The sequence below is a fragment of the Tachyglossus aculeatus genome, unplaced genomic scaffold, assembly GCF_015852505.1.
Source record: "Tachyglossus aculeatus isolate mTacAcu1 unplaced genomic scaffold, mTacAcu1.pri scaffold_144_arrow_ctg1, whole genome shotgun sequence".
Taxonomy (NCBI): Eukaryota; Metazoa; Chordata; class Mammalia; order Monotremata; family Tachyglossidae; genus Tachyglossus; species Tachyglossus aculeatus.
Window position 1 is genome coordinate 135944 of NW_024044868.1, and position 20253 is coordinate 156196.

General features: G+C 46.4%; 1 long non-coding RNA gene and 1 other non-coding gene across 5 annotated transcripts; both read left to right on the top strand.

The window, feature by feature from the left end:
• The first annotated feature begins 4151 nt into the window (after positions 1–4151).
• LOC119923109 lies at positions 4152–13241 on the top strand. Of its 4 annotated transcripts, none has more exons than XR_005448763.1 (7): positions 4152–4239; positions 7009–7150; positions 8669–8727; positions 10278–10338; positions 10935–11053; positions 12347–12450; positions 12758–13241. It is a non-coding gene; the product is annotated as an uncharacterized LOC119923109 (long non-coding RNA). The 4 variants fall into 4 exon arrangements; XR_005448761.1 differs by having other exon boundaries at positions 7009–7140; XR_005448762.1 differs by having other exon boundaries at positions 7009–7140; positions 10935–10997.
• A 3615-nt stretch (positions 13242–16856) lies between these two features.
• On the top strand, positions 16857–16994 carry LOC119923114. The gene has a single exon (XR_005448768.1). It is a non-coding gene; the product is annotated as a small nucleolar RNA SNORA7 (small nucleolar RNA).
• The last annotated feature ends 3259 nt before the right edge of the window (positions 16995–20253 follow it).

Genomic DNA, 20253 nt, shown 5'->3' on the forward strand with positions numbered 1-20253 from the left:
GGCTCACAATCGATCCCCATTTTCTTGATGAGGTAACTGAGGCATGGGGAAGTGACCTGACTTGCCCAAGGTCACCCAGCAGACAGGGGCAGAGCAGGGATCAGAACCCAGGTCCTTCTGTCTCCCAGGCCCGCACTCTGTCCACTACCGTGTCCCAGGCTCCTCACCGTTGCTCATCACTTCCTCCTTGAACTCTGTGTCCTCGGGGGCTGGAGCGGCCCGGGAGGTGCTCATCACTTCCTCGTTGAACTCTGCGTCCTCGGGGGCTGGAGCGAACCGGGAGGGGCGGGCGAAAAGGCTTCTGAAACGAGCCTTTCGGGCCCATTCCAGGAAGCGCCGCATCCTGGAGGTCTCACTCGCAGAAAAAATTCTCCTGGAGCAGTAGGAAGAGTCGAAAGAGAAGGAGATGTAAAAGGGAGTTGAAAGAGGCTCCTGGAATGGGGCACCTACCTCTCCCAGTCCCCGGCCTCAGCCTCCCCTCGAAGGTTAAGAAAAGGGGGGGGGGAGGCACCTCCAGCACCTCCCATAACTGCCGCTGCCCTCCCCTCTTCCCCTCCCCTTGGCCTCCTCACTTCTCCTGCTTCTCAGCTCCTGCTTCCCCTCGGCCCCCAGCCCCTGGCCCCAGACTGGACCTCCGCCCGTTTCCCTTCTCTTGCCCTCCCAGCTGACCACATCCCGGACCCACGGACACAAGAGTGGACTGACCGGATGAATCGAGACATTCCGCTGATCGTTATCACTCGACGCTACTCTACTCTGCTCTGCTCTACTGTTCGCTAATCTAACTAAAGTCCCCTTCCCTAGCCCGTCCCCCCCTCCACCTAGCCCCTCTCTAGCCCCCTTCCCTAGCCCACAACAAGCCCCCCCGCCTCTTCCTAGCCCTCCCCAAACACCTTCCCTCAACAAATAAACGATATCCTTCTCTTTCCTCTCTACGATCCAATCTACTCTCAAGCTCCGAACCACCAAACTACCACGGAAAGCACCACTAACTCTCCAACCACTACCAACACCTCGACCAACGGTCCAGTGAACACTTCCTGTCCCCAACGGTCAGACCCCTCGCGCCCGGGCTCTGACGTCAGTAGTACAGCGCAATCAGTTGACAGGAAGGGCTCGAGCCCCTCTCCTTTTCGCTCCCCCGCCCCTCCTTTCCTCCTCACGATCCCTCCCCCGCCCCCGCCCAACCTATGCTCTCTGACCTGCAGTCTTCGTCCATGTGTCCTGAGGATCTGCCTTTTCCCGGCTTTCTTTGTGAGCTGTGCCCCCTGCCCCCCCTGCCCCCCCCCCCCCCACACATACATATATATTCTAGAATTTGAGCCCGTTGTCGGGTAGGGACCATCTCTATAAGTTGCCAACTTGTACTTCCCAAGTGCTTAGTACAGTGCTCAGCACACAGTAAGCGCTCAATTAATACGATTGAATGACTGAATTAAAGAAGGAAAGACATAAATATACTAAAGAAACAGATATAATATATTGATATAATAATTACATAATATATTATATTAGTATATTAATATAATGTAAATTACACACACACACATACACACACACACATACACACACATATATTCTAGACTGTGAGCCCGCTGTTGGGTAGGGACTGTCTCTGTGTGTTGGCAACTTGTACTTCCCAAGTGCTTAGTGCTCTGCACGCAGTAAGCGCTCAATAAATACTATTGAATGAACATATATATTCTAGACTGGGAGCCCATTGTCGGATAGGGACCGTCTCTATATGTTGCCACCTTCTACTTCCCAAGCGCTTAGTACAGTGCTCTGCACACAGTAAGCACTCAGTAAATACAGTTGAATGAATGAATGAAAGAAGGAAAGAAAGACCTAAATATACTAAAGAAACAGATATATTAATATAATAATTATATAATATATTATATTAATATAACGTAAATTGTACACACACCCACATATATTCTAGACTGTGAGCCCGCTGTCGGGTAGGGACCGTCTCTATATGTTGTGCCAACTTGTACTTCCCAAGCGCTTAGTACAGTGCTCTGCACACAGTAAGTGCTCAATAAATACGATTGAATGAATGAATGAAAGGAGACACATATACTAAAGAAACAGATATAATATAGTAATATAGTAATTATATAATATATCATATGAATATAATGTAAATCATATATACACACACATATATATTCTAGACTGTGAGCCCATTGTCGGGTAGGGACCGTCTCTATATGTTGCCAACTTGTACTTCCCAAGCGCTTAGTACAGTGCTCTGCACACAGTAAGCGCTCAATAAATACGATTGAATGAATGAATGAAAGAACGAAAGAAAGACCTAAATATACTAAAGAACCAGATATATTAATATAATAATTATGTAATACATCAATATAATGTAAATCGCACACACACACACACACACACACACACACACATATATTCTAGACTGTGAGCCTGGTGTCGGGTAGGGACCGTCTCTATACATTGCCAACTTGTACTTCCCAAGCGCTTAGTACAGTGCTCTGCACACAGTGCTCAATAAATACGATTGCATGAATGAATGAAAGAAGGAAAGACATAAATATACTAAATAAAGAGATATAACATATTAATATAATATTATCCTACTAACATATTAATATAATGTGAATTACACACACGTGTGTATATATGTATATATGTGTGTATATGTGTACACAAATGTGTGTATATGTGTATGTATATGTATGTGTGTGTATATATACACACACATACATATCAATCAATCAATCGTATTTATTGAGCGCTTGCTGTGTGCAGAGCACTGTACTGAGCTCTTGGGAAGTACAAGTTGGCAACGTATGGAGACAGTCCCTACCCAACAGTGGGCTCACCGTCTAAAAGGGGGAGACAGTGAACAAAACCAAAACATACTAACAAAATAAAATAAATAGAATAGATATGTACAAGTAAACTAAATAACTAAATAAATAAATAGAGTAATAAATATGTACAAGCATATATACATATATACAGGTGCTGTGGGGAAGGGAAGGAGATATGTATGTGTGTATATATACATATAGAGAGAGAAGCAGCGTGGCTCAGTGGAAAGAGCACGGGCTTTGGAGTCAGTGGTCGTGGGTTCAAATCCCGGCTCCGCCAATTGTCAGCTGTGTGACCTTGGGCAAGTCACTTCACTTCTCTGGACCTCATTTACCTCATCTGTAAAATGGGGGTTGACTATGAGCACCCCGTGGGACAACATGATCACCTTGTATCCCCCAGCGCTTAGAACAGTGCTTTGCACATAGTAAGCACTTAATAAAAATGCCATCATGATTACTTTTAGACTGTGAGCCCACTGTTGGGTAGGGACGGTCTCTATATGTTGCCAACTTGTACTTCCCAAGCGCTTAGTACAGTGCTCTGCACACAGTAAGCGCTCAATAAATACGATTGATTGATTGATTGATTGATGTGTGTGTATGTATACATATATATATACATATATGTATGTGTGTATGTATACGTAGATATGTATGTGTGTGTATGTATATATATATATGAATGTTTGCATATATATGTGTTTGTATGTGCCTGTGTACACACACACACACACATATACATAAAACCAAGGCCATGCGCAGTGTGGGAGGTGAAGCACGTGGGCCGGGCCCGTCTCCTTCCAGCCTGGTGGGAAGCGCCTGAGGGGACGCGGGCGCAGGCGTGCGCGAGGGCACGAGGCCGGCGGAGGGAGGAAGAGGGAGAAGGGGGGCGCGGGGCCTCTGGTTTCCTGCCCGGCCGCCCGGCCGCCCGCCGTCAGCCGCCACGTTGGTTGCTAGGAGACGCGGTGTCAGCGGAAGCCGGGCGCGGGCTAGGCCGAGGCCAGGTAGCCGTGGCCCGGCCCGGCCCGCGGAGTGAGGGGCCGTGGCCCGGAAGAGGGCCGAGCGTGTCCGAGGGGCCCGCCGACACCGACACCGACACGTCCCCGCTTCCCGCCCGGCAGTGCGGGCCGGCAACATGTCGGGTTCCGGGCCCCGGGCCCCAAGCCTCGCCAACGACCAGGGGCGCCCGCCTGCCACTCCTGCTGCTGCTACTCCTACTGCTACTGCTACCGCTACTGCTGGCCGGGCCGGGCCGGGCCGGGCCGGACCGGGCCGGACCGGAGCGGGACCGGCGCCCGTCCGGGGCCGGGAGACCAGGGACCTGGAGTTGCTCGACCTGGTGGAGGAGGTCCAGCTTAACTTCTACGACTTCCTCGGCGTGCAGCAGGTACGGCCGGGCCCGGTCGGGGGCTGCCACCAACGTGCGCAGCTCCCCCTCCCCACCCCCGCCTTACCCCCGTCCCCTCCCCACAGCACGTCTATATATGTTTGTACATATTTATTATTCGATTTTACTTGTACATATTTATTCTCTTTGGTTTATATGTTTTGTTGTCCGTCTCCCCCCTCTAGACCGTGAGCCAGCTGTCGGGTAGGGGCCGTCTCTATATGTTGCCAACTTATACTTCCCAAGCCCTTAGTACAGTGCTCTGCACACAGTAAGCGCTCAATTCCATTCAATCACATTTATTCAATACGATTTATACGATTCAATAAATATGATTGAATGGATGAATAAATACGATTGAACGAAGGAGCGAGGACGGTCTCCTTTCTGCGCAGGCTGCCCGGCCTAGCGGCAGGACCGGCGCCCCAACCCTACCGGGGGCGGGCCTGCCCCTTGCCAAGCGCCCCCGTGCCCAGAGTTAGATTCACTGGTGCCACCCCAGGCGGCCCCCCCCCCCGCCCCGCAGCAGGAAAGGGGCAAGTGGGGTTTTGGGGAGTCGGGTTTGTTTGGCTTCTATACTGTGAGCCCACTGTTGGGTAGGGAGTGTCTCTATCTGTTGCCAACTTGTACTTCCCAAGCGCTTAGTACAGTGCTCTGCACACAGTAAGCGCTCAATAAATACGATTGATTGATTGATTGATTGATTGCCCCACCCCTCACCGCCCATAAGGGCACGAGCCAGAACTTGTCCAGTCTCTGCTGCGCAGTTTGGGATGGGGGTAGTGCCCTTTGGCTCTCTGAAATGAGGAGTCTTCCCAGGGCATGGCCAGTCCTCTCACCAGCATCAGAATCATGGAATTTGTTAAGCGCTTCCTATGTGCCAAACATTTTCCTAAGCGTTGGGGTGGATACGAATTAATCAGGTTTAAGAAAGTCCATGTCCCACATGGGGCTCACAATCTGAATCCCCATTTATAGAGGTCAGGGAACTGAGGCTCGGAGAAGTGAGGTGAGCTTACCCAAGGTTACAGCAACCGAGTGGCAGAGCCGGGATTAGAACCCACTTCCCCTGACTCCCAAACCTGTGCTTTTGGGGCTGCTCGAGTTTCCAGTCTGGAAACTCCTTATGGGCAGGGAGCCAGTCTGCCAATTTTGTTGTATCAGACTTTTCCAAAGGCTCAGTACAGTGCTCTGCACATAGTAATAATATTAATAATAACATTAACTGTGGTCTTTGTTAAGCGCTTACAATGTGCAGACTACTGTATTATGTCCTGGGGTGGATAGGGGCCAATTGGGGTGGACACAGACGCTGTCCCACCTGTGGCTCACCGTCTCATCCCCCATTTTACAGATCAAGTAACTGAGACACAGAGAGCTAAAGTGACTTGGAGTAAGCACTCATAGCTCATAGCTCTTGTAAGTGCACATGGCTAAGTGCTGCTGTGAGGCAGCACGGCCTAGGAGTCAGAAAGACCTGGTTTGTAATCCCTGGTCTGTCATTTCTCTCCTGTGTGACCTGGGGCAAGTCACTTCTCTTCTCTGGGTCTCAGTCCCTGCGTCTGTAAAATGGGGAATAAGACTGCAAGATCTTTATGGACAAGGAATCTGTCTGCTATTTCTCTTGCAGTGTACCCACTCAAGAACTGAGTACCGTGTTCTGCAACAGAGTACACACTCAATAAGTCAATCAATCAATCGTATTTATTGAGCGCTTACTGTGTGCAGAGCACTGTACTAAGCGCTTGGGAAGTACAAGTTGGCAACATATACAGACAGTCCCTACCCAACTGTGGGCTCACAGTCTAAAAGGGGGAGACAGAGAACAAAACCAAACATACTAACAAAATAAAATGAATAGAATAAATATGTACAAGGAAAATAAATAAATAAATAAATAGAGTAATAAATATGTACAAGCATATATACATATATACAGGTGCTGTGTGGAAGGGAAGGAGGTAAGATGGGGGGATGGCGAGGGCGACGAGGGGGAGAGGAAGGAAGGGGCTCAGTCTGGGAAGGCCTCCTGGAGGAGGTGAGTTCTCAGTAGGGCCTTGTAGGGAGGAAGAGAGCTAGCTTGGCGGATGGGCAGAGGGAGCGCATTCCAGGCCCAGGGGATGACGTGGGCCGGGGGTCGATGGCGGGACAGGCGAGAACGAGACACTGTGAGGAGATTAGTGGCAGAGGAGCGGAGGGTGCGGGCTGGGCTGTAGAAGGAGATAAGGGAGGTGAGGTAGGAAGGGGCGAGGTGATGGAGAGCCTTGAAGCCGAGGGTGAGGAGTTTCTGCCTGATGCGCAGATTGATTGGTAGCCACTGGAGATTTTTGAGGAGGGGAGTAACATACCCAGAGCGTTTCTGGACAAAGACAATCTGGACAGCAGCAGCATGAAGTATGGATATACTGGATATATATGGATATATATATGTATATATGTTCGTACATATTTATTACTCCATTTATTTATTTATTTTACTTGTACATATCTATTCTATTTATTTTATTTTGTTAGTATGTTTGCTTTTCTTCTCTGTCTCCCCCTTTTAGACTGTGAGCCCACTGTTGGGTAGGGACTGTCTCTATCTGTTGCCAATTTGTGCTTCCCAAGCGCTTAGTACAGTGCTCTGCACACAGTAAGCGCTCAATAAATACGATTGATGATGATGATGATGATTGAAGTGGGGAGATACATCTGATCCATCTATTTCCCCTTCCACCGTATGGCTGCACTAATTCATTCTGATGGACTTTCTGCATTCATTTTCAGATGCCTCGTTGACCCAGGGCACGGGAGTGACTTGGTCGTTTCTAACTTACCCCAACAGATGAGTCACTTACTTAAACACTGTGTTTCCTCTTTCTTACATTTTCTTCGTTCTGCATTTTTTTCCGGGTCACGGTGAGTGAGGGTAGGGGAGTTATTTTGACTTTTTCAGTGCTCTCTGGGGGTAGGGGCTTTCTTTTTCTTCTTTCTGCATCTAATATTGATCACGGTAAGGACTTTCCTGCCCTCTCCTCTCCTGAAGCTCACTCCTGCAGTTAGTTCCCCCACACCTCTCATTCTCTCGCATGTCAGTACTGAGACCATCTGTCCCTTCGGGAAGCAGTACGGTGTAGCGGATCGAGCATAGGCGTGTGAAGCTTCACTTCTTTAGGCCTCAGTCCCTCATTGGTAAATGGGGGATTGAGACTGTGAGCCCCACGTGGAACAGGGCCTGTGTCCAACCCAATCTGCTCGTTCCACTTCAGCACTTAATACCGTGGCTGGTACCTAGTAAGCGCTTCACAAATACTGTTATTATTATTTTGTGATCCATATTGCCCAGGCACCAGAAAGAAGAATCAAAATATGGGTACTGGCAAATGGGTGACGGCCTCAAGCCAAGAAGCCCAGATTAGACTCCCCTTTAGGGTCTTTTTGGTCCAGGTGCCTGGAGAGCAGTTAAAAACAAATATGCCGGCACTATGTTGAGCTGACCTCGCTCTATGACCCATCTATTTTCCCCTTCCACTGTAAGTCTGCACTAATTCATTCTGGTTGACTTTTTGCATTAATTTTCAGACATCTCGCTGATTCGGGGCCTGGAGGTGACTTGGCCGTTTCTAACCCACTCCCACATATGAGTAAACTAAATACTGTGTTTCCTCTTTCTTACTTTTTCATCTTTCTGCATCCCATATCGATCGTGGTAAGGATTTTTTGCCCTCTCCTCTCCTGAAGCTCACTCCTGCAATTAGCTTCCCCACACCTCTAATTCCCTCTCATATCTTTACCGAGAACAACTGTCCGTTAAGGAAGCAGCATGGTGTAGGCGATAGAGCGTAGGCCTGAGAGTCAGAAGGACCCAGGTTTTAATATCATGTTGACTGTCGGTGTCCTGTTTGACCTTGGGTAAGTTACTTCCGTTCTGTGGTCTTCAAGGATCTTATAAAACGGCGATGGAGATTGTGAACTCCGTGAGGGGCAGGGACTGTATCTAAACTCATTTGCTCGTTTACACCTCGGGACTTAAAACCGTCTTCCAGGCACTGCTCAGCCACTCCCAAGCAAGAGATTGCCAGACTGCTGAGTCCCGCCCCCTCCTTACGCTATATAAGTCTCCAGGAGGGTGGGCCTTGTCTCTGCCGCTTACTCTTCAGTATCTTCCCAATGGCTGCCCTTTTTTCTGGGTTCCCGGGCATGGTGAATGAGGGTAGGGGGCTTATTTTGACTCTTTCACCGCTCTGTTGGGGTAGGGTCTTGGGCTTTGTCGGAGTTTGTGGTATTGAGCCTGACACTGGTTGTGGGCAGATGCTTGTTGGTGTAGTGTCTATGTGGGGAGGGGGCTGTCTCGGGTTTGGACCGTGAAGACACTATGACCCACCTGGCTCACGTACGGTATGGCTGCATTAGTTCCGGCTGAATTATTTTCAGTCTTTCTTTTCAGTCATCACTGACTGAGAGACTTGGGAGACATGGCTGTTCCTCAACAAGTTCTGCAGATGAGTAAGTTACACACAATTTTTTTTTCTGGTGCTTCCTGTCCCTTTTTATGTATCTAGTTCTCCTCATAACAAAAATACAAGTGTACCTGGCTCTCAAAAAAAAAAACCACCAACCAACCTTGAATGACTACTTTAGAGAAGCAGAGTGGCTCAGTGGAATGAGCCCGGGCTTTAGAGTCAGAGGTCATGGTTTCAAATCCCTGCTCCACCGATCGTCAGCTTTGTGACTTTGGGCAAGTCACTTAACTTATCTGTGCCTTAGTTACCTCATCTGTAAAATGGGGACTAATATTGTGAGCCCCCCGTGGGACAACCCGATCACCTTGTAACCTCCCCAGCGCTTAGAACAGTGTTTTGCACATAGCGTAATAAATGCCATCATTATTATTATTATTATTATTATTATTATTATTACTTTTCTGGCCAGAGATTGGTTATGGGGGGGGGGGGGAATCATTTGGGGGGTTTCTCTGTTCCTTTCCTCGGGGGGATAGGGGCTACGGATCTGGGGGAGTCGACCCCGGGTCTGTCCTGTTGATCCCGGGTGGGGCCATGGGTAGTTGTGGGTGTCTGGGGACGGACTGGCCTCGGTTGGGGCTCTGAGGACCAGCTGATCCATCTATTTCCACTTTCACTGTATGGCTGCACTAATTCATTATGATTGACTTTTGGCATTAATTTTCAGATGTCTCGCTGATCCACGGCCTAGGGGCGACTTGGCCGTTTCTAATGCACCCTCACACATAAGTAACTTCAGCACTGTGTCTCGTTTTTACATTTTTTTCTTTCTGCATCCATTATTGATCATGGTCAAGGTTTTTCTGATCACTCCTGCAATTAGCTCCCCCACACACCAGCTGTCTCAGAAGGTAGCAGCACGGCATTGAGGATAGAACATAGGCCTGAGTCGGAAGGACCTGGGTTCTAATCACAGCTGTATTTTGGGAGTACTGTGTGACCTTGGGTATATTGCTTTACTTCTCTGGTCCTCACGGATCTTATCTGTAAAACAGCGAGGGAGATTGTAAACTCCATGAGGGGCAGGGACTGTATCTAAACTCGTTTGTTCGTTTCCACTCTGGGGTGTAATCATCATCAATTGTATTTATTGAGCGCTTACTGTGTGCAGAGCACTTACCATCTTCCAGGCACTGCTCAGCTGCTCGTAATCAAGGGATTGCCAGATGGTTGAGTCCCGCCCCCTCCTTATCCTATATAAGTTTCCAGGAGGGTGGGCTTTCTGTCAGTTCCCGCCTCTTCAGGTACATCACTGCATCTGCCCGCATCTTTGTTTTCCCGAGGTATGGTGAGTGAGGGTAGGGGGCTTATTTTGACTACTTCACTGTTTTCTGGAGGTAGGATCTTCTGCTCTGTCGGAGTTTCTATAGTTGAACCCGAGTCGGGGCCTGGGCAGGTGCTCTGTAGGTGTAGTGTCTTTGTGGGAAAGGGGCTGTCTCGGGTTTGGTCCGTGAAGACACGATGAACCACTTGCCTCAGTTACGGTAGGGCTGCAGTAGTCCCGGCTGAACTATTTTCTGTCTGTCTTTTCAGAATCATCACGGACTTAGAGCCTTGGAAGACGTGGTTGTTTCTCAACAACTCCTGCAGATGAGTTCGTTACGTATATTTTTTGTCTGGGTGCTTCCTCTCCCTTTTCATACATCTAGTTCTCCTAATTAAAAAAAAAAATAGTGGTACCAAGCTTTAAAAATAAAAATCCAGAATGGCAACTTTCCTTCCTGCAGATCGGTGAGTGGGTTCACTTGGGGGTGGTCCCGGGGGGTTTCTTGGGCCCCGCTAAACCTAGCCCCCCTGTTCCTAGGAGGTTGCCGACCCCGCTCCAGCCCCAGCCCCGGTGTTCCTGCTCCAGCCCAGGAGATGAGCGACTCCTGGCCAGTCCGGCGCTTGCTTGCCTCCCACCCTACTCAGCAGCTCCCAGTTAGGATCCCTGACCCCTATAAGCCTCCAGGGGTGTGGAAACCTTTATTTGACTGCTTCTGCAGGTTCTGCTGAATGGCTACTTTCCTTGTCGGAGATTGAGTGGGGGTCAATTTAGGGGTTGTTCTGGTATTTTATGGGGGGTAGGGGCTACCGCTCTGGGGGAGTTGATCCCGGGTCTGTCATGTTGACCAGCTGACCCTTCTATTTCCACTTTCGCCGTATGGCTGCACTAATTTATTCTGATTGACTTTCTGCATTAATTTTCAGATGCCCCGCCGATCCACGGCCTGGGGGTGACTTTGCCGTTTCTAGCTTACCTCGCACAGAAGAGTAAATAAAACTTTGTGGCTTTTTTATTTTTCTTTCTGGGTCCTTTGTTGATCAGGGTAAGGATTTTTCTTCCCTCACCTTCCCTGATGCTCACTCCTGCAATTAGCCCCCCCACCCACCTCTAATTCCCTCTCATACCAGTAGAAAGACCAGCTGACTCTGAAGGAAGCAGCACGGTGTAGGGGATAGTACATAGGCCTGAGAGTCAGGAGGCCCAGGGTTCTAATCTCAGCTCTCCTGCTGGTGTACCGTGTAACCTTGTGTAATTTACATCACTTCTCTGGTACTCAGGGATCTTAATAATAATGATAAAAATAATAGCATTTATTAAGCACTATGTGCAAAGCACTGTTCTAAGCGCTAGGGAAGTTATAAGGCCATCAGATTGTCCCCCAGGGGGCTCACAGTCTTAATCCCCATTTTACCGTTGAGGTAACTGAGGCACAGAGAAGTGGAGTGAGTTGCCCAGAGTCACACAGCTGAAATTTGGCAGATCCGGGATTTGAATCCATGACCTCTGACTGACTCCAACGCCCATGCTCTATCCACAAAGCCACGCTGCTCCTCGACTTAACTGTACTATATTTTAACTGTACTATCTTAGCGTATTTACCATCTTAACTGTACTACAGCGATGGAGATTATGAAATGAATGAGGGGCAGGGAGTGTATGTAAACTCTTTTGCTCGTTTCTACTGCGGGGTTTGATAAATACCATCTTCCAGGCACTGCTCAGTTCCCAATCAAGGGATGGCCAGACGGTAAACTCCATCGCTCGTTTCCACCGCGAGGTTTGATAAATACCATCTTTCAGGCACTGCTCAGCTGTTCCCAATCAAGGGATGGCCAAACGGTTGAGCTTTGCCCCCTCCTTACCCTATATAAGGGAGGGTGGGCCTTCTCTCAGCCACTGCCTCTTTATTATCTTACCAGTGTCGGCAGTACTGTTGGTGTTCCTGGGGACTGAGGGTAGGGGGCTTATTTTGACTTTTTCACTGCTCTCTGGGGGTAGGGGCTTCCTCTCTCTCGGAGAGGGTGTTGTTGAGCCGGGGCCTAGGCAGATGCTTGTAACCTATGTGGGGAGGGGGTTATCTCGGGTGAGGACCGGATGACCCACCTGCCTCAGTTACTTGTTTAGTCAGTAGTTGCCTTGAGGACCTGTTGTCATTTTTTGTTCAGGTTTTTCTCGGTGTGGGGGTGTGGAGATGCAGTGTCGGGGAAAGTGGAGATGCCGGGCCGTGTGGGTGTCTCGTTATATAGATAATTTAACTAAAAAGTTGATTTGGGGGTGGTGGAGTGTGTTATTTAAAGTAATTCCATTGTTTGCATTCCTCCCCTTTCCTTCTCAGCCCCGAGGAGCACCCATCAGATCTTTTCGACTCTTGTTCTTGTCCAACTGAGCGCTGTCTGGAATCATCTGGGCTCTGGGACCGCCTCGATCATGTCATAATGGGTGAGTGAATTTAACTTTGTTCTTTCCTGTGCTCAGCAATAACGGTTCCCCTCCCTTATGGACACCTTTCTCTCTCTGTTCTAGACTTATCTCTTGCTTTAAATCCCCACTGTTCCCTTCTTTCTCCTTGCCCACGAGGCCAATCGCCCAGTGTTTTTTCATTCATTCAATCGTATTTATTGAGCACTTTGTGCAGAGCACTGTACTAAGCCCTTGGGAAGTACAAGTTGGCAACGGTCCCTACCCAACAGTGGGCTCACGGTCTGGAGGTGTCTCCTTTAGAAACCGTCTTGTCATTTGCTTTCAGCGTTTCTTCTCAGCTCCCAGCAGCCCCTTCCGGTCTTCTCCACTCCCGCTGTTCTGCCGCGGAGTATCATTGAGGTGAAATCAGGCCCTGGCACACCGTCACGGCAGGTGAGAAGGAATTCAATCATGCTGTCTCTCGCTCGGCCACAGTGACTCCCATCGCCTTCACTATCTGTTCTAGACTTTGCACTCCTGTCCTTTACGTGCTCGGCTTCCCTTAACGTATTCTGTCAGAGGCAATTGGTAGTGAGGGCAGTGCTCCGCCCTCAAGTGTGTAATACTATTATGACTCCCCAAGCCCCTGGTGTTATCCGAAGGTGCGCCGCCACCGTCCTGGCATCCAGGTACCATCGGTTTGTCATCGGATGACGATATTAAGCTGTGTTCTCTTTGTCACATGTACATATCTGTAATTGTATTTTGCGTTCCCAGAAAACTAATCTCGTTTGGCATCGAGAATGTGTAGTGTTTATATAGTAAACAATAAAGACACCTGATGGAGTGTTTCCTTCTTGGGGTGGGGATGGGGGCTTTGGGCTTGGTTTTATACTCTGGGGGTTTTAAGGGTTTTGTTTTATCTTACATTTTGATTTTAATGCAGGCATTTCGATTTAAACCTAGCATTAAAAGCAGGCTGTTAGCATTAAAAGCAGATTTAAAAGCAGGTTGTTAGCTAAAAACAGATTTAGAAGCAGGTTGTTAGCTAAAAACAGATTCAAAAGCAGGCTGTTACCATTAAAAGCAGGCTGTTAGATAAAAATAGCTTTAAAAGCAGGCTGTTAGCATTAAAAGCAGGCTGTTAGATAAAAATAGCTTTAAAAGCAGGCTGTTAGCATTAAAAGCAAGTTGTTAGCTTTAAAAGCAGGCTGTTAGCTAAAAACAGATTCAAAAGCAGGCTGCTAGCATTAAAAGCAGGTTGTTAGAAACAGATTTGATAGCAGGCTGTTTGCTTTAAAAGCAGGCTGTTCGCTTCAAAAGCAGGCTGTTAGATAAAAACAGATTCAAAGCAGGGTGTTAGCATTAAAAGTAGGTTGTTACATAAAAACAGACGTAACAGTAGGTTGTTAGCTTTAAAAGCAGGCTTAGACAATAGCAGCTTCAAAAGTAGGCTGTTAGCATTAAAAGTAGGTGGTTAGATAAAAACAGATTTAACAGGTTGTTCGCTTTAAAAGTAGGCTGTTTGCTTTAAAAGCAGGCCGTTAGATGAAAACAGAATTAAAATAGGCTGTTAGCATTAAAATAGGCTGTTAGCATTCAGAGGTAGGCTGTTAGCATTCAGAGGTAGGCTGTTAGCATTCAGAGGTAGGCTGTTAGCATTCAGAGGTAGGCTGTTAGCTTTAAAAGGAGGCCGCTAGCATTAAAACTAGACAGCTTTAAAACTTGGGCTGTTTTAGCACTAAAATAGGCTGTTAGCATTCCACGCAGGTTGTTAGATAAAAACAGATTTAATAGGTTGTTAGCTTTAAAATAGGCTATTAGCTTTGAAAGTAGGCTGTTAGATAAAAACAGATTCAAAAGCAGGCTGTTAAAGAGGCTGTTAGGTTAAAAAGAGGCTGTTAGTTTTAAAAGCATGCTGTTAGATAAAAAGAGATTCAAAAGTAGGCTGTTAGCATTAAAAATAGGTTGTTAGATATAAACAGCTTTAAAAGTAGGCTGTTAGCTTTAAAAGTAGGCTGTTAGCTTTAAAAGCAGGCTGTTAGATAACAGATTTAAAAGTAGGTTGTTGGCTTTAAAAGTAGGTTGTTGGCTTTAAAAGTAGGTTGTTGGCTTTAAAAGTAGGTTGTTGGCTTTAAAAGTAGGTTGTTGGCTTTAACAATTAGGCTGTTGGCTTTAAAAGTTGGCTGTTTTAGCATTAAAATAGGCTGGTAGCATTCCAAGCAGGTTGTTGGAAAAAAACAGATTTAATAGCAGGTTGTTAGCTTTAAAAGTAGGCTGTTAGCATTAAAAAACAGGCTGTTAGATGAAAACAGATTTAAAAGTAGGCTGTTAGCATTAAACTAGGCTGTCGGTTTTAAAAGTAGGCTGTTAGCATTAAAAACAGGCTCTTAGATGAAAACAGCTTTAAAAGTAGGCTGTTAGCTTTAAAAGTAGGCTGTTGTAGCATTAAAATAGGCTGTTAGCTTTAACACAGGCTGTTAGCTTTAAAGGTTGGCTGTTTTAGCATTAAAATAGGGTGTTAGCATTCCAAGCAGGATGTTAGGAAAAAAAACCAGATTTAATAGCAGGTTGTTAGCTTTAAAATAGGCTGTTAGCATTCAAAACAGGCTGTTAGATTAAAAACAGATTCAAAAGCAGGCTCTTAGTTTTAAAAGCAGGTTGTTAGATAAAAACAGAGTCAAAGGTAGGCTGTTAGCATTCAAAGTAGGGTGTTAGATAAAAACAGATTTAATAGTAGGTACCTTTAAAAGTAGGCTGTTTACCTTTAAAAGTAGGCTATTAGCTTTAAAAGCAGGCTGTTAGATGAAAACAGATTTACAAGTAGGCTGTTAGCATTAAAATAGGCTGTTAGCTTTAAAAACTGGCTGTTACCATTTAAAAGTAGGCTGTTACCATTTAAAAGTAGGCTGTTAGCATTAAAAGTAGGCTGTTAGCTTTAAAAACAGGCTGTTGGATTAAAAACAGATTTAAAAGCAGGCTATTAGCATTAACACAGACTCAAAAGTAGGCTGTTAGCTAAAAACAGATTAAGAAGCAGGCTGTTAGCATTAAAAGTAGGTTGTTAGGTAAAAACAGATTTAATAGTAGGTTAGCTTTAAAAGTAGGTTGTTAGTCCCCATTTTACCGATGAGGTAACTGGCAGAGAAAAGTTAAGTGGTTTGCCCATAGCAGATAAATAGCGGAGTCGGGATTAGAACCCACGTCCTGTGACTCCCCAGTCTGTGCTCATTCCACTAAGCCATGCTGTTTCTCTCAAATACTGGCCAAACTACATGCTAGTTAGAGGAGAAAATCCACAGGTATGGAGGAAGCAGAGGAAGGTGGCATCTTGGAAGGGCAGTCCCTCTAGAGGAAGGGGAACTGCAGCTGGATCAAAGTGAATCCAGTCAGTCTCTGGGATCTAGTTCTCTTCTCTCCTCATACCTAGTATCCTTCTTACCCCCTCAACCCCTCTGCCCCCTCAACCCCTCTGGGAGATGGGGACTGACTGTCTCTCTCCTCCTCTCCCCCTGCCCCCCAAAACACAAATCCCAAATCTGTCCTACTGCTCTGGACCCAGTCATCAGAATGAGAATTTTGACTTCCTGCCAGTTTTCCAGAACCGGTAACTTTTGGAGCCAAAAGGCTGTGGGATACTGCCAAGACCACCTATGGAAAGTGAATTACAGCATCTCATAATTTACTACCTTGGGCTATGAGCACACAGGCTGAGTAAGGTGGGTTTAACCCACACTTATAGGGAAACCTTCTTCAGTGCTTGGTTCTTTTCCTGAACATTAAGCTGCAAAAGGCCACAAAACTCTGCTATTGTTTCTGAGGAACTGCGGTACACTCTCTGGGGCAGTGTGTTAACTGAAATTTTCTAGGGTTTCTAAAAAATCAACTCCACACTGTATTCTTTCTACCATTTAATTACCTCCCAATCTGTCCATGGAAAGTTGTAGGGATAGCATTTATTGAGCATCTATTGTGTACAGTGCATTGTACTAAGCACCTGGGAGATGCAACAGAAGATCAAGAGCCCAGGCCTGGGAGTCAAAGGACCTGGGTTCTAATCCCAGCTCTGCCACTTGTCCAAGGTCACACAGCAGGCAAGTCACTTCACTTTTCTGTGCCTCAGTTACCTCAACTACAAAATGGGGATCAAAACTGAGAGCCCATGTGGGACACAGACTATGTCCAACCTGATTAGCTTGTATCTACCCCAGTGCTTAATACAGTGCTTGACTCATAGTAAGTGATTAACAAATACCATCATCATCAACCACCTGTAGTGCTCCTGTACCTATTCTATTAAACATTCACTTGTCTAGATATTCATTTGGCTGTTTTCCTCCAAATTAAGTGTCTGTCTCCTCTATGTTGGGAGAATACTCTCTCAAGTGCTTAATACAGTGCCCTGTTCCCTGTGGGAGCTCAATAAATACTACTACTACTCAAGACCCCACTCAAGGTTGCACTTGGAGAGTTTCTAGTACTCTACCAGTCCCAGCTATGGGAGGGAGAGTCAAGCAGAGGCCTACCCATTTCATTCCTAGCTTGGGCAGTGGTTAGCAAGTGGAAGGCAATCTGCTACAAGTCAAAACTCACCCGTGCTGGGCAGCAGCGGCCCGGGAGAGAGTCGAAGGCAGAGACTCAAGTTTACTGTGTGGAAGGTGGCAATGGTAGGCCACTTCTGTACTTTTAACCAAGAAAACTCTGTGGATCCACTGCCAGAACAATTGCAGATGGAAAGCCGGGCATTCTGGGGGAGATGTGTCCATGGTGTCGCTATGTGTAGGAAACGACTTGACGGCATAAGACAAGACTATTCAAGAACTCTCCCACTCCACCCTTTTCCCACCTCAAAAGAAAGCAATGTCATAGTTTTAGGGTTAACCTGGTGATGAGGATTAGTGGCATAATGGGAAGCTGTGGACAGCCTCTGCATTTACAGAAGAGTCTCTCCCATCTCCCCTGTAGGCCCTTGCAAATTCCTCTATTGACCTATCAGCCAATCCCCGTGTGTGTCTCCAAAGACAAGGCAACTCAACCCTCCAATGACTGGAGATCATGAAGACATTAAAATAGCAACAACTGTCAGAACACGCTCTCTAGGTTCACGCCTCAGCACACTGGAGGCATGTGGGGCCCGAGCCTGGGTGTTCACACATTTGCAATTTCAAAGAGAGAGACTGGCGGAATCGGGAGAGGAACTCGACACAACCAGAGGCCAAGTCTCGATTACACCACGGGGACGCCGTGGCCTTGATCACTTGAAATCACAGCTCAGTGTCCCAGTGAGCGAGTTAGACACAGAGTGGCATTTATTACCATTGCCATTTAAAACTTAAGAATTTAAAACTTAAAAATTAAGAACGGTTGCCATTTAAAACTTCTGGTCATGAGGCCCCCACTTCAGATGTAAAACTCAACGTTGACCCTTGTTCAATTTAACAATAGAATTTAGTGAGTGCCTACCACATGCAAAACGCAATACTAGGCGCTTGGAATATTACAGTAGAATGAGTAAACATGATTCCAGCCCTCACTTGTGTGATTTTGGGCAAGTCACTTAACTTCTCTGTGGCTCAGTTACCTCATCTGGAAAATGGGGATTTAGACTAAAAGCCCCATGTGGAGATGGACCTTGTCAAACCTGATTAGCTTGCTTCTACTCCAGCGCTTAATACAGTGCCTGGCCATAGCATAAGGGCTTAACAAATACCATTAAAAAAATTATGATTGATTGTTCCTGTGCCCCACAGCCCGAAACAGCACCCCATTTACATTTGACTTCCTGTGCCTGTGTTGATCTTGCTTATGCCAATAAATTACTTCAAATTGAGGTCTCGGATGTAGTTAAGTACATCCAACCTGAAGATCAGTCTCTAGCACAGTGCTCTGGCAGCATTTCCTATATGAACACCATAACAGCCATTATAAGAAAGAGGCAGGTGTGACCAAGCCAACGATATCTAAACTGTAAACTCACTGTGGACAGGGAATGTGTCTGTTATATTGTACACTCCCAAGCACTTATTACAGTGCTTTGCACACGGTAAGCACTCAATAAATACTACTGAATGAATAAATCTCTCTCCACCATTCCCCTCCATCAGTTATGGGGCATCAGTTTCCTCCTAGTGCAGTGCACTCCCCTGAGAGGGTGTTCAATAAATACTAATACTACTCCTCATGGTGCAATGTGTTGCCCTCAGGAAAGGGCAACAGATTCATTCAATTATTCAATGGTATTTATTGAGCATTTACTGTGTGCAAAGCACTGTACTAAGCGCTTGGGGGAGTACAATATAACAGTTTCATTCATTCATTCAATTATATTTATTGAGCACTTACTGTGTGCGGAACACTGTACCAAGTGCTTGGGAAGTGCAATGTACAAAACACATTCCCTGCCACTTTTCCTCCTCCCCATGCACTGATTCTACGTGGCATACAAACAGCTTACCTACTGCTGGAGAATTTTTTCAGGCCAATTTTTGGAGAGATCCCTTAGGAGCAGAGATTTTGAGCTTCCTTTCTGTACCTCAAAACATGTGACTACAGCTCACAATCCACCAAATTCCAAATTACAGGACAGGATAAAGGTCCCCCAATCCTGAACTGGGGTTCCCCTAGGCCTCCCCGCTGTCCCTGGAGGAGCTGTCTTCTGTGTTAGGCAAAGAAGACACTAAACCTTCAGTCCCCTGTAAGCTCCTGCAATCACCTGTTTGAGCATCTGGTCTCTATGATTCTATGGGGAAGCTGGGTTGGCTGAAGAGAGTGAGATGAGGAGAGAGAGGAGAATAAATCCAAGTCACCTGGAAATTCAGCAGGTATTAACAGAGGTGCCAGCGCCTACAATCATCACAGTCTGGTGGAAGGTACTTCCCTTTTAAAAACAACTGATCAGCATTACAGCCTGATTTCTTGTTTGGTTCCCGACCAGATTTTTCTGGGAGAATTCACATCATATCTGTCTGAGACACACCAACTCTTCTTATCTAAACACTGCTTTAAAAAAAGTGGCTAGCTTTGATTATCACTTTTCATATTTAATACAAATCATATTGATGATATTTTTCCATCTTGCCAACTCCAAGGCATTTAAGAGTTCTTTAGAGTCTCAGATTTCTTGCACACACTCCTCTTATGTAAGAAAGATGATTATCTTTATTTGATTACAATAGAAGCCACAACACAATAGAAGCCACAACACAGAAGGCTAAATAAGTAACCTATCCTAGGCCAAGGGGAGAGTGAAGGTTAAACCCACTCCACTTCACAGCCACTCTGCCTGACAGAGCTGTGTAGGAAGTGGCACTGCCACATGTCTGCTGTGAGTCCTTGGGAAAGTCACTTAACTTCTCTGTGCTTTGGTTACCTCATCTGTAAAATGGGGATTAATATTGTGAGCCCCATGTGGGACATGGATTGTGTCCAACCTGATTAGCTTGTATCTACCTGCCACATAATAAGCTCTTAACAAATATCACTTTTAAAAAATCAGCTCCAATTTTAGCAGTTATCCTCCCTTGAGATGCAGTGAAAGTAGAACCTCCCCACCCCAAAAATGCATCATTTTTCTTCTTGTCCATTATAAAGTTGTCCTTCTCTCTAAAGGCAAGTTTGCATATAGCCCTTTTAAAGTACTTATTTATTCATCTTTCCAGCTTCCCATTCTTTTTTTCTTCCTTCCTGAAAATAACTTGCCTGCAGCCCACCTGAAACTGTATGCTTGCAGAAGGCAGGGGTAGTGTCTTAACTTTATCGTGCTTTCCCCACAGCGTGGTGGTGATGAAACAGTCAATAAGAAAGGAGCCTCCTGGGCTCTACCACCAGTAAAATTTTCTGACC